The 14,191-nt window shown below is 44.7% G+C and overlaps 1 protein-coding gene across 2 annotated transcripts in view; it reads left to right on the forward strand.

The window, feature by feature from the left end:
* The window catches only part of RCAN1 (regulator of calcineurin 1), an 85,346-nt gene that overhangs the window by 14,996 nt on the left and 56,159 nt on the right, over nucleotides 1–14,191 (forward strand). The window lies entirely within an intron of this gene.

Genomic DNA, 14,191 nt, shown 5'->3' on the forward strand with positions numbered 1-14,191 from the left:
CCGGCCACCTCCCGCAAGCGTGCCTGCGGAGGGTCCGCTGGTCCCGTGGCTCCGGCCGCGGGACCAGCGGACCCTCCGCAGGCACGCCTGTGGGAGGTCCACCGGAGCCGTGCGACCGGCAGAGCGCCTCCCATGGCATGCCGCCCTGCTTGGGGCGGCAAAATGTCTAGAGCCGCCCCTGCATCTTAATATACTAAGCTCAGACCCTGCAAATACTCAGGGCTTGTTTACACTTAAAATGCTGCAGGGGCAGCTGCTGTAGCACTTCAGTGAAGGCACGACCTGCACAGATGGGAGGGCTCCTGCTGTTGGTCTAGGTCAGTGTCGGCAACCTCTGGCACGCGGCTCGTCAGGGTAAGCACCCTGGTGGGCCGGGCCAGTTTGTTTACCTGCCACATCAGCAGGTTCAGCCAATCGCGGCTCCCACTGGCCACGGTTCGCCATCCCAGGCCAATGGGGGGGACGGGAAGTGGCGCGGGCGAGGGATGTGCTGGCCGCGGCTTCCCGCCACCCCAATGGCTTGGGACGGCGAACCGCGGCCAGTGGGAGCTGCGATCAGCCGAACCTGCTGATGTGGCAGGTAAACAAACTGGCCTGGCCTGGGAGCCGCGTGCCAGAGGTTGCCGACCCCTGGTCTAGGTACTCCACCTCCCCAAGAAGTGGTAGCTTTGTCCATGGGAGAAGTGCTCCAGTCAGCATAGCACTGTCTACACTGAGGGTTAGGTTGGTATACTAAGTTCCTAGCATAGACTGAGCCTTACAGGCTTTACTTCACTTGTTTGAGTAGTCTCTTTGAAGTTGATGGGACTACTCATGCAAGTAAATTTAAGTGAGTGAGTACATGTTTGCAGGATCAAGGGCTTCTGTTGTAAACAGATCTCTTTGCCTATGTTGCTAGTAATGCTTGGATTATTAAAAGTGTAGAAAAAGATGGAAATCAGTTGTTTCATTTTGCATTTACAGTCTTATTACTGTTTAATTTTTAAATCAACTGTTTTTGCTGGATTTAAAACTTGAGGAAATATTTGTACTGGTTTTTTGCTTTTGCAAAAGCATGTTTTTATAATATTCAGATTTAGGGGCTAAATATGACAGTGTCTTTTTAATTACAGCTACTGGTTGTCATGGCAGTAGACCAGTAGTAAGTCTCTGAGCTCCCATATAATCACAGTTCATTAAAGATAAGAGACTACATTTTTAAAAACTGGTAACAGTATTAACTGCTGATTTCAATGTTTATGTTTAAGGTTGTATTCACTTTAAAAGACTATGTAGTTAGATAAAGTTTTAACTTTTCATGTATCTCTTAGGGCCTAGTATCCTGTTAATAATGTGTGTCATTGCCACTGATAAGTTATGCATGTATCAGAGGAAAAATAGACTTCTTAGTGTACATACTATTTTCAAGACTTAGGAAAACTAAGTGCTGTAGGCATGTTGCCAGCCTGTATTACAGGCGATTGTCATCTTATGCGCATTTAACATGCACAAATTCAGCTTTGCACGGTTGGCAAAAAAAAAAAAAAGAGAAATAACAATGTAAATACTGTAGTGCAGGCGATTCCGCCCGCCATTACACTCAATGTAATTTTGACTCTATGCGATTTTCGCTTTATGTGCTGACAGTGGAACCTAACCCCGGCGTAAAATGAGACTCACCTGTATAAGTGTTATGTAGATGAATTTGAGAATTAAATATGAGAATGAAGACTAGGTTTCACTTTTGCCTATACAGGGACCCAATAGCCATTAAAAACATCTGGAATTTACTATCTTAGTTAATGCAATAATTGAGATGATGAAGATAAAACTTTTTTTTTCTATTGAAGTAGTACAATCTGTATAGTGCAAAATGTCAGATTGTGAGGGAGCATTGAATTTAAGAAACACATTTTAGTGTAGCATGTCAGCCAAACGATATCTTATAAAATGGTATGAATGTTACACAATACCCCTGAAGAAAGGAATGAAGAACTTCACTCACTCTTAGGCCATGTCTACACTACAAACTTATGTTGATTCAAGGTACATCAGCATATAGGTGCTACCGCTAAGACATGGCTTGTGTGTGTACATACCTGACTCCTTGTGGCAGCGGTGTGTGTACTCACAGTAATGCTTGTATCGGTGCAGTGTGTGATGCACCAGAGGTAGGTATCCCACTGTGCAACTCACCACCATCCAGCACACTGTCTTTTGAGAAGTTCTGGCACTGTGTGAGGGGGCCAAAACAAGTCAGGCAGGGGTGTCTGGGAACATGGGGTCAACTTCTTATTTGCAACTGTCTCCATCCCATGGTGTTCTCTGTATCCCATAATTTTCATGCTTTTTTTTCAAAATCCCACAAACTGCGTCACCTCCTCGCTGTCTGATGACATAGAGCCTGCAAAGCTCTGCACTATTATGAGCATTTCAAGCACAGAGTGCATAATCTTGTAATATTTGGAGAGCTTCAAAAAGAACCAAATGAGCGGGGAACTTGATTGTTCCTTGGAGGATGAATTGCTGTGGGACATAGCAAGAATCAATTCAAGGTTGGTGGTGGTGTTCATGGAACAGCTGCATATGGTGGTGTGCCACTTCTGAGCCTGAGAAACAAGCACTGACTGGTGGGATCGCATTGTAATGCAGGTTTGGGGTGAGAAGTAGTGGCTGCAGAACTTTCAGATATGCAAAGCCACATTCCAGGATCTGTGTAGTAAGCTCACCTGCAGTGCAGGGACATTCAAATGTCCTCCGGTGCGTGGACGCCAAAAAGAGAGCTGCGCTGACAGTGGAGAAGTGAATGGTAATTGTATTGTGGAAACTTGCAATGCCAGATTGCTACCAGTCATTTGGGACTCAATTTGTAGTCCAGAAATTCACCAGGGGGACCCTTGTGATGCAAGTGTACAGGGTCATTAATCGCCTCCTGTTACGCAGGACTGTGCCTCTCAGCAATGTACTAGACATAGTGGATGGATTTGCAGCAGTGGGGTTCCTGAGCTGCGATGGAGTGCTAGATGGCACGCATATCCCTATTTTGGCACTGGACCACCTTGCCATTGAGTACGTCAACAGAAAGGGCTGTTTTTCTATGGTTATGCAAGCATTGGTAGATCACCAGGGATGCTTCACTGACCTTTGGGCTGGTCAGGATGGGAGTGCATGATGCTTGCATCTTTAAGAATACAGGACTCTTCAGAAAGCTGCAAACAGGGACTTTCTTTCTCAATTGGTGGATTAATAGTAATTTTGGGTGATCCAGTCTACTCCTTGCTCATGAAGCCGTACACCAGCTACCTTGACAGCACCAAGGAATGATTCAGTTGTGACGAAGTGTGGCATTTTCTTAGTATTCATTCAAAACCTTGTGTGCCTCAGTTTCCCCATGTGTTGCACGATTAACTACGTGGTGACACGGTGTTACAAAGGACAGAGGAGGGGCAAATGGGTGTGACTGAGTATGGGCTCCTGGAAACAGGACAGTCTCCCGTTTGTGGCTTTTGGGGAGGCAACCCAGGCTTGTGGCCCAACCAAGATGGACTTTGCTGGGACTCCCTGCTTTCTGTACTAACAAAGAACTTTCTTACACTGTGTTCCAGACAACTAATAAACCCTTCTCTTTAACAATTCTGTCTGAGAGTCACTGCTGATGGCGTAAGTTGGGGGTGCATGGCCCCTTTGGGTGTATAAGGCTTCCCCAGGTGTCCCATTCAGGTGAATCTACTGTGAGGAGGTCATGGCATGGAACGGGGATGCTGAAAGCTCTGAGGTCAGTCCCTGGTGGTGCTAAAGCTGAGGAGGTTTTCCCTATTGAGGTTGCGCCTTAAGGGAGTGCCACACTGAATTGGTTGGACTAATTCAGAGCTGTTCTGGAGCACTGAGTCTGTGTACCCATGACATCAACTACTGGCTCAGCAGGTGCAGAATGACAGTTGAATGTGCTTTTGGTCATTTGAAGGGATGTTGGCATAGTTTACTCACAAAATTGGACCTTAGTGAGAAAAATAACCCAATGGTTACAGCTCCCTGCTGTGTCCTGCATAATACCTGTGAAGCAAAGGGGGAAAAGTCTCTGTTGGGATAGAGGGCAGAGGTGGAGTGGCTGTCTGTTGAATTTGAGTAGTCCGATACAAGGGCTATTAAAAGAGCTCATTGTGGAACTGTATGGCTTGGAGGCTTTGAAAGATCATTTTAACTGTGAGCCTGACTAGAGTGCTCTACCTGGCCCTGCTCTTTTGTGGCCTGGTGGGAATTGTGTGGTGATTACTGTATATGCAGGAATATAACATTTTCAGTGCAGCTATTAATTTTGTTTGTGAATGATCCTGTGGGTGTGACACTGTGCAGTAACAGGTAATTGGTTGCTTTCAGAACTGCTGAGCACTCGGCTGCATATGTTGTGAACTAATAAAAATGAATTATGTTCCAAATAATGGAAATTTATTCTGTAAAAAAAAAAAAAAGTGCAAAAAAGTGCAATTTAAAAACAAATACATTTAATACTTAACAAATTAATAGAAAAGAGCTTATGAAGGGAGAAAGAACATTCAGGTCCATTTCAGCTACATTTACACCAGCTGTGCCTTTCACAGGTCAATGTTTGTGAAGTTTTGATTGTTTTTAATGTCCTCCAGGGTGGAGTGGTAGGACTAGTGCAGTGACCCCTGATACCATATGGAGTGGTGGTGGTGGTGGAGGGTGTGTGTGTAGGGAGGTCCTGATACGGAGTTCTCAGGGGGCTGCAGAGGGAGGTGAGCCTGGGATTATTGGATTTGCAGGTCTGCCAGAGTCTGCAGTATGTGTGTTTTGCTGCCTAAGTAACATCATTATGTCCTGGTGCATTTCCCTCTTCTTTTCCTGCTGGGAGTCTTGGACCTTTATATTCTTCACTCTCTCCTCCAGTCTGTCTGCAATGTCCATCCTCCAGGCCCCATGCTCATGGTCCCATGTAGCACTAGCTTGCAGGATCTCATTGAACATATCCTCCCAAGTCCTCTTCTTTCTCCTTCTTATCTGGCTCAGGCATTCTGTGGGTGTGGAGAGGGAAACCCTGAAGGCTGCAATGGCAATGCCTCCAGAGAAAACATAGAGGTACCATTGTCAGCATAATTACTACAGAAAGCATAGTGCTGAGCTCACTCCGCTTGCTACTACAAAATTTTAAACACTACCCTCTCATTCATCTCACATCTGCTTGGCTGGTGCTGTGCACAGGCAATCCCATGGTGAATATGGCCCTCTGGGGCTTGGGGAAAGGAAGAGGGAATTTCTTGGTTGCAATTGATTCTAGTAGGAGAGGACACTGGCACTGAATACTGGCATTATTTTCCACAGGCAGTGGTGATTTTAGCTGATATCTCACTCCTCAGGTTAACAATGGCAGAGAGAGCACATCTGCTGCTGGCGTCCTGATGTTACCCGGGCCCATGTGCTGCAGAGACTGTGTATTGCAATTGTACTTGCTAAAGTTATCGTTGAGTGATGTGAGAAAGTGTCCTACCATGGAGGAAGAAATAAGGCAGCCCTCCATAGAAATCTTTGGCAGAGGATGGCAGAGTACTTCCATGACAGTTTCATCAAGGTCTCTTAGGAGCATTCAAAGAGCATCTCTGTATACATAAACTACCACTCATGCTGTTCTTCCCACCCTGCACCCTTCTTGCCCCCTAACTCTAGAGGGGAATGAAAAGCAGATAACTCTACCTCTCTTGGTTGTACCACTACCTTTTCTAGCATGGGTAAATTAAGGAAAAGTCAAAGGATGTGTTCTGTGGCGTTGGGGATGCCATTCCTGTAATTGAAAGTTTATCTGTACGCTTACCCGAGGTTTCTTCCCCTGCATCGGGCTCACCCATGCTCGACTAGCTGGACTGCGTTGGAGTCAAAAATAGGTCCTGGTTCACTGTGTAGCTGGATTTCCCCCCAGTCGCCTGTCCCACATCCTCCTCCTTCTTCATCCACCACCTCCTCACTGTTGAGAGCAGGGGCCAATGACTCAGTCTCCTCTGAGGTATCCACTGTGCTGTGCAGGTGGTGTCTCCACCACATATGGCATGCAGCTCTTTGTAAAAGTGACAGATCTGTGTCTTAGCACCGGGTCGATTGTTGGCCTTCCTGGCCTTCTGGCATGCCTGCCTCAGCTCCTTGGCTTTCATGTGGCACTGCAGCTAGTCTATGTTGTACTCCTCCTCCTGCATTACCTGAGCAATCTTCTTCTAGATGTCAACGTTTCTTTGGATGGTTTGGACCTGTGCCTGCACAGCCTCTTTTCCCCAAGGCCCATGAGATCCAATATCGTTTGTCTACTTTAGGCAGGCACACATCTGAAGTGCATAACCAGCATGGTCACCTGAGGAGTTGCATTCAACAATGGAGAGATGCTAGGTGTCCTCACTAAGCCAGGCAATCAGGAAAAGGAATTTCAAAAATGTGCAGGGCTTCAGTGGACTTCCAGTCCCCATCAGCGCAGGTGCAATCCCATTGGAGGCCTGAAGCAGGAATATTTTGGGGGCAGTGTGGGGCAATTGTGCCTGGGCACTTACATCGGCGTAGTTCTCAGTGGAGCCTGGCTCCCCCTCCTCCCACTCCCTACCTGGAGTCCAGACGACTGTACTCAGGCTCCTGTCCCGTCCCAGGGTGATTGCCTGGCTTTCTTTTCAATTTCACAGCTCCAGCATGGAGCATCTACATGGACACTGCATTGCCCTACTACACCAACATAAGCCCGAAGCCTCTTGTGGAGGTGGAGTTATGTTGGTATAGTAGGGTACTTACATCAGCGGGAGCAAGGCTGTAGTGTGTACACTGACATCATTAGGTTGACGTACACTGCCTGTTATCTCTGATAACTTGCTGTGATCCCAGTAAATGTACAGAGGCCAACTTGGCAAATGCTATTCATGGTCTTAACCTTATTCTGTCTCTTTGGATTAGGCCCCAAGTGAATTCCCATGTGTTACTGGAGTCAATGGGAAGACCTGAGTGACTTCACTAGGCTTTGAATCAGGTCCTAAGTGAGAAACAGTTCTTTCAAGTCACTGATGAACCCAGGAGCGGGGGAAAAAATACTTCGCCCAGAGGACGTTTTCTTACTATTAGAATAGGTAATCAGACAGACCCCTATGCAGGCCTTTACGAAAGTAATGGCCATAAACTGCGTATATCTGATGGAGACCATGGTGTCATATGCAGTTTAATGTCTTAGGTCAGAAGTGGGCAAGCTATGGCCCAGGGGACCCTCCTGCCTGGCTCCTGAGCTCCTGGCCCCTTCCCTGCTGTTCCCCCTCCCCCGCAGCCTCAGCACGCCGCACCACCGGCACAATGCTTTGGGCGGCTGGACAGCGCAGCTGCAGAGCTGCGGCCTGACCCGGTGCTCTGTGCTGTGTGGTGGCATGACAGGCTCCAGCCGGGTGGCGTGGCTGTAGTGCTGCCAGCCACCACTGCTCCAAGCAGCGCAGTAAGGGGGCAGGGAGCAGTTGGGGTTGAATAGAGGACAGAGGAGTTCGGGGTGGTGGTTAGAGGGTGGGGTGGTCAGAGGGCGGGGAACGGGGGAGTTCAATGGGTGCAGGAGTCCCAGGGGGCAGTTAGGAAGGAGGGGGGTTTGGATGGGGCAGCGGGGAGCAGTCAGGGGCAAGGGTTCCAGGGGTGGTCAGAGGGCAGGGGGGGTTGGTTGGGTCAGGGGTCCTGGGGGGGAGGGGCGGGGAGGGCATCAGGGTGTGTGAGAAGTGGGGTGGTGATAGCGGGCGGGGTCTGGGCCATGCCTGCCTGTTAAGGGAGGCTGTGCTTCCCCAAACTGGCCTTCCATACAATTTCCGAAACCCGATGCGGCCCTCAGGCCAAAAAGTTTGCATGCCCCGTCTTAGGTTATGCCAAACTCATACAGAACTCCAGTGACTTTTATGATCAACCCTCAGAATTGCAGCAGGGAATCTAGATGTCAGGCCATCTGTCCTAGCAAAACTAATGTTGTCCTTGCTCTAGTACAGAGATGGGTAAACTTTTTGGCCCGAGGGCCACATCTGGGTGGGGAAATTGTGCCTAAATTGATCAGCTTTCGACCAGACAGCCTTTGAGTAGGGAAGACCAATGAACAACATATTTGTCAGCAGAGAAAAATAGAAAGGAATTTTTCCCCCCCAGCAGATACACTGAAATGAGTGCTCTGTCTCCAAAATGGCTTTTTCATAAAGCAAAATTTCTAGTTAAATCATGCCTCTCTTCCCATCCCCCAATTTCCCCCCAATTTCCCTATTCTGGAAAGTGCCGAAATAAATAAGACATCAGATTGCGTTCATATTGATAGCACTAAAATAATGAATACATTATTTAGAAACCAGCTGAGACATGGAGTTGGCGCACATGCTCCTCTCTCTGTCTTGTAGAAATGCTACATCTGGGGTCAATACAGCATTTAAACCCAGGAGTAGTAATTCTCTTAGCCTGTTTTGTGATACAAGGCTCTTAAAAGACTGGACTCTCAATTTGAGTAAAAGTATCCTCATTAGTCTGTTGTTTTTTCCTTACCAAGCATCATAATAACTGATCAAGGAACAAAAACAATCTCTGACTTATTAAAGTTTCTTCAACTTGGATTCTAGAATGGTCTACAGCTAATCTTCCTAAGGGTATGTCTACACTACCCGCCGGATCGGCGGGTAGTGATCGATCTATCAGGGATTGATGTATCGCGTCTCGTCTAGACGTGATAAATCGATCCCTGAACGCGCTCCCCGACGACTCTGGAACTCCACCAGGGCGGAGGCAGAAGCGGAGTCGACGGGGGAGCCGCGGTCGTCGATCCCGCGCCACGAGGATGCCAAGTAAGTGATTCTAAGTCGATCTAAGATACATCGACTTCAGCTACGCTATTCTCGTAGCTGAAGTTGCATATCTTAGATCGATTTTCCCCTCCCCCCATGCCCTCCCCAGTGTAGACCAGGCCTAAGAAGACCTGAATGTTCATCTCCAAGGGTTTTCATATGCCTGATTACTAGAATAACTGTAGATTCTGCCTCCCCTCCTTAATTTCCAGGTTACTAAAAAGTGGTTCTGTTTCTGCATTTCAGGTTCATGTATTCTTCCCAAGGGCCTTTCCCTGGGCTTCAAAGATTTAGTCTTCTTTGAAACACTTTTCTGTTCTGACCCTCTGAAATTGCCTCCTCTAAAGTAACTTCTCTAGCAGCTGTAATGTCAGACGTATAGATGGGTGAGTAATGGTGTGTTTATAGAGAAGTAGAATTTCTTAGGAAAGCATCACAACTCATGATAAGGTTGTAATCATATAAGTCCTGTGTATCAATGCAATATATGTGGCAGTACTCAATTAACAAAAAAAATTAAATGTTTTGCTTTAGCACAATGGCTCCAAGTATCAGAGGGGTAGCCGTGTTAGTCTGTATCCACAAAAACAACAAGGAGTCCGGTGGCACCTTAAAGACTAACAGATTTATTCAGGCATAAGCTTTTGTGGGTAAAAAAAACACTTCTTAAAGTGGGTTTTTTACCCACAAAAGCTTATGCCCACATAAATCTGTTAGTCTTTAAGGCGCCACTGGACTCCATGTTGTCACAATGGCTCCATCTCCTTGCCTCCCCAACTTGTTCTCCATTTGGAGTGTTTAATGGTATTTTTAATGTAGGAGAGATCTTTGATTTTATAGAATTTACTGTTGCATAAGTACAGTAGATTGATGCTCTGTATGCTCCTTATATATCCTAGAGGATTGCACCAACAAACGTTAATGACTTTTTAAAAAATAATACTGGGTAGAGCCACAAGGGGGCTAAGTAACTTCATTTATACTTGTTAGGCTCCTTCAAAGTAGACTACATTGTTCAGATTTAAGATCGCAAAGAATTTCTGAGTGTGAAGTTTCTGTTTCAAGCTAGTTATGGACAGGTTTGTCATTTATAAATGTTTTCCTCATGGTTTGGGTTTTAAAATGAGTATGGGTCTAATACATGTGTTGTGCACTCGGAAGGAATTCTGTGTTAGAGCAGTAAATGTAATTCTGAAGCTAGCAGATCAGGTACAGTGAAAGATTGTATGATCCAGCTGGCTTCTGTCATTTGAGTACAGGTACCTTAAATTAGCTTAACAGGTTTGTTTGCTGTAGACTTGTAAATCTTGTTGCATATTAAAACAAATTAATGAATGTAGTGCTAGATCTGTCTTAAATAATCAAAATCATTACCATTACAATCGGAGCTATCCCTCTTGGTTAAGAGAGGATATTAACTAGAAGGTAAGACAATTTTCTCAGCAAACTCTGGAGAATAACTCAGTTTTTACCAAAATCATCTTCAAAAAGGTGCATAGAACCCTTGCCTCAGTTGTTGGAGTGGTAAGGGGTGGAGAGTGGAAACAGTCTTTCACAAAGCCTATCCCCTCAAATGACCTTCCAGGGCAGACACAAACAGAACTCTATCTATCTAATCTATCTATCTATCGTCCCTGCTAAAATCATGAAGGATCACAATTTGTGTTCAGAAGTTAGATCTGACCTGTTGCAAATTTGAAGTAATATAGGCAAGGGTTCTTAATGGCAAATATACAGTAAAAATTCTAATCAGTAAAAGAAAGAGATGAAACATTGAAAATTTTAGTTTTTTAGGAGTTTTGAACACAAGATCCTCATTCCATGTATATATGTGTGTATACAGAAATTGTTCAGGGGGTACTGCTCTGCTGTTTCTCTCTCATAGGGGTGCAAATGAGTTTCTCTGACAATCTCAGTCAGGAAATTGAGCTAGGTTTTTAAAAATGCAATTTCCCCCCCTTAATTTAAATTTTTGAATAGAGATACTCCAGTACTGAAGTATTGGGTTAGGTTTTGGGGGTCTCTATTTATCAGAGGATGGTGTCCCTAAAATACAGAATATTCACATTTTAAATGCTTTGGTTCATGTTTCTTTTTCTGGCTCCCCAGTTCAGGAGAGGCTTCCCAGTAACTCTCTTAATTTATGTCCAGAAAAAAAAGCTATTATCTTCCTAGTAAAAGAAGTCTGGAATAGAAAGGTTTAAATAGATTATATAACATAAAAGTGTTTGACCAGGGCATCATGAATACCTTATGCGTGGAGCTTTAAAGATTGGAAAGAATCTGTTTTGAGAGGACATGTTTTTCAGCAGCAGTGTTAATTTTATATCTACGCCCTTAACGTCTCATGATAGACAGAGGATTCCACTTCCATTTTTAGTTTATTTCTGGCAAGTGATTTCTAGCACTGTTCAAAATCTTAGGGCTCTTACGTACTCATTTCAGAAATGCTCAGATCATCCTCTTTACCTAGACAGTATAGAAAGATGAACAAAATACCTTGATTTAATGTCTTGTCAAATAGCTTTGATATGTGAATATAATGTACTGTGTAAAATAAATAGTGCGTACACTTTAAAAAGGCATTTACTAAAAGGGCCTTAAAATAGGAGCAATGGGAAAGAGAATTACTTTAATAAAGGTGATCTGTTATCATACATAAACTTATAAAAGCGACTGGCATTTTAATGGGCAGGCAACTATCAAGGATGGAAAAACATTTCTGGAGTTCATAGCCATAGGAAAAAATGCATAATTTTGTTAATACGTTAGGTTAAATAGGGAATTGGGTTCTTGTCAGGAAGAAGTAGAGAGGAGGCTTTGGTACTCCTAGCATTTGAATATTTAGAATTTTCAACAATTTTGTTCAAATGGATATTAAATCAAATGGTTTGTCCTGAAAGCATTGGAATAATTGTAATCGAAGTATGTGGCATGAGAAATGCTAAAAAATAAACTATGTACACATGCATATGTGTGCACACTGTCCAGGCCATAGATTGGGATCAGATGAATTAGTTTAAGTTTATTAATACTTAAGTTTGCTGCTTTAATTGCATGCATCCTCTCCCTCTTGGATAAATGTGGCAATTCCAGAACAATATGCATACATATCATGCATCTAATAAAGGGGAAAGAATCTCCACAGGTATCACATTTTATAGCTATATATAATCTGTTAACTCAATACTATTTTCTCTGTTAATATTTATGGAAAAATGTGATTGCACACGGGGGGGCAGATCATCAGCTAGTATTACAGCACTGACGTAAAAGGAATTGTACTGACTTACACCGGCCAAGGTTCTGATCCCACATGTGAATATGTACTTTCTGATCCAGATCCTGTGCTGTATGTTAAATTAACAATTAGATTTCATAAGAAGGTTTCGATTTTAGCTGTGCTGTGCAGGAACACAGAAGAGCTAATGTAGCTGTCACCTTTGAATGACCGTTCTGCTTTACGTTGAAGCCAGCTTTGCCATTTCTAAAGTTTTCCCCTTAGAAACTACAATATTGAAAAGGGTGTCTGTATGGTTTTGTTACCTGAATCTGTTTTTCTGAAATGATACGCAAATGATGTGTGTCCTGGAATGTGGGCAGCTCTCAAAAGACAAAACAGTGACTTTTAGGCTATGGTTACACTAGTGAGCGCTCTAATGTAGATGCTTTAACCGAATGGGAGAAAGCTCTTCTGTTGGCTTAATTACTCCAGCCCCTGCAAGCTGCAGTAGCTGTGTTGGCAGGAGAGCTTCTTCAGCCGATATAGTGCTGTCCATACCAGTGCTTGGGTCTGTGTAACTTATGTCGCTCAGGGAGGTGGCTTTTTCACACCCCTGAGTGACATCAGTAGTACCGACATAAATGGTAATGTATAGATAACCTTGGGCCTTGTCTACACTACAGAACACTGCTCTCCTATGCTCTGATAACTGTCATTAAGACATCGCGGATGGCAGTGCAGTTAATCACAAAGTTCCTAACTGAAGTACACTGCCAGTTGCCTGACATGCTGTGTGATATGGATAGGAGCAACTTTAGATGGCTTTTGGCATTCACGGAGCAGCTGCAGATGGTGGACTGTCGCTTTTTGGCTCGGGAAACAAGCACTGAATGGTGGGATTGTATCGTCATGCAGGTCTGGGATGACTAGCAGTGGCTACAGAAGTTTCAGATGCAGAAAGCCACCTTCCTGGAACCGTGTGCAGAGCTTGCCCCAACACTGCAGCACAAGGCCACCAGACCAGAATGAGAGCTGCCCTGTTGGTAGAGAAGCGTGTGGCAATCACCATGGAAGCTGGCGACTCCAGACTGCTACCAGTCGGTCGCAAATCAGTTTGGAGTCAATAAGTTGACTGTTGGGCCTGCATTAATGCAAGTGTGCAGGGCAGTTAATCGCGTCTTCCTTACAAAGGATCATGACTGGGAACTGTGCATGAAATAGTGGATGGCTTTGCAAAAATGGGTTTCCCTAACTGGGAGGGGCAATAGATGGTGTACACATTCCAATTTTGGCACCAGACCACCCTGCAATGGAGTACATCAATAGGAGTACTCCAAGCGGTACTGAACTTCTCCAATGCGGAGTGAAGGGAAGCTGAAAGGTTACTTCTCCATGGTGTTGCAGGTGCATTAACGCAGGATGGTCCGTGAAGGTGCATGACGCACGCATTTTCAGGAACACCGGCCTGTATAGAAAGCTACAGACAGGGACTTTCTTTCCAGACCAGAAGATTACATTGCAGGATGTTGAAATGCCTATAGTGATCCTGGAAGACCCGGTGTACCCCTTACAGCCATGGCTCATGGAAACCTTACACAGGAAAACTGGACAGCAGTAAGGAATGGTTTAACAGGCTAAGTGGGTGCCGGATGACAATGAAATGTGCTTTTGGCAGATTAAAGGCGCACTGGTGATGCCTTTATGGCAGGTTAGACCTCAATGAGGATAATATTCCCATGGTTATAGCCGCATGTTGTACGGTGCGTAATCTTTGTGAAGCTAAGCATGAAAGGTTTGCTCAGGGGTGGAGTGTTGAGCCAGACTGCTTGGCTGCTGATTTTGAGCAGAAAGATACCAGGCTATCAGGGGCCCAGAGAGGGGCAAGTCAAATCAGAGAGGCTTTGAGGCAACACTTTGAAAATGAGAACCAGTAATGTATATCTCTGTGATTGGTGCTACATTGTTACGTTACATGTAGTTTTCCTAGGAAGCAGTTGGTCAACAGTAATCAAATTATTAAACTGCCTGTGTATGTACTGGTAGTGCCTGCTATTTCAATTTGTAAAAAACAAATAAAAACGTTACTGTTCAAAAACTTTACTTTTATTGCACAAGAAACAACATACATATACAAAGATGTTTGGTGGGAAAGGAGGTACCAGGG

This window comes from Mauremys reevesii, linkage group 1 (genome assembly GCF_016161935.1).
Source record: "Mauremys reevesii isolate NIE-2019 linkage group 1, ASM1616193v1, whole genome shotgun sequence".
Taxonomy (NCBI): Eukaryota; Metazoa; Chordata; order Testudines; family Geoemydidae; genus Mauremys; species Mauremys reevesii.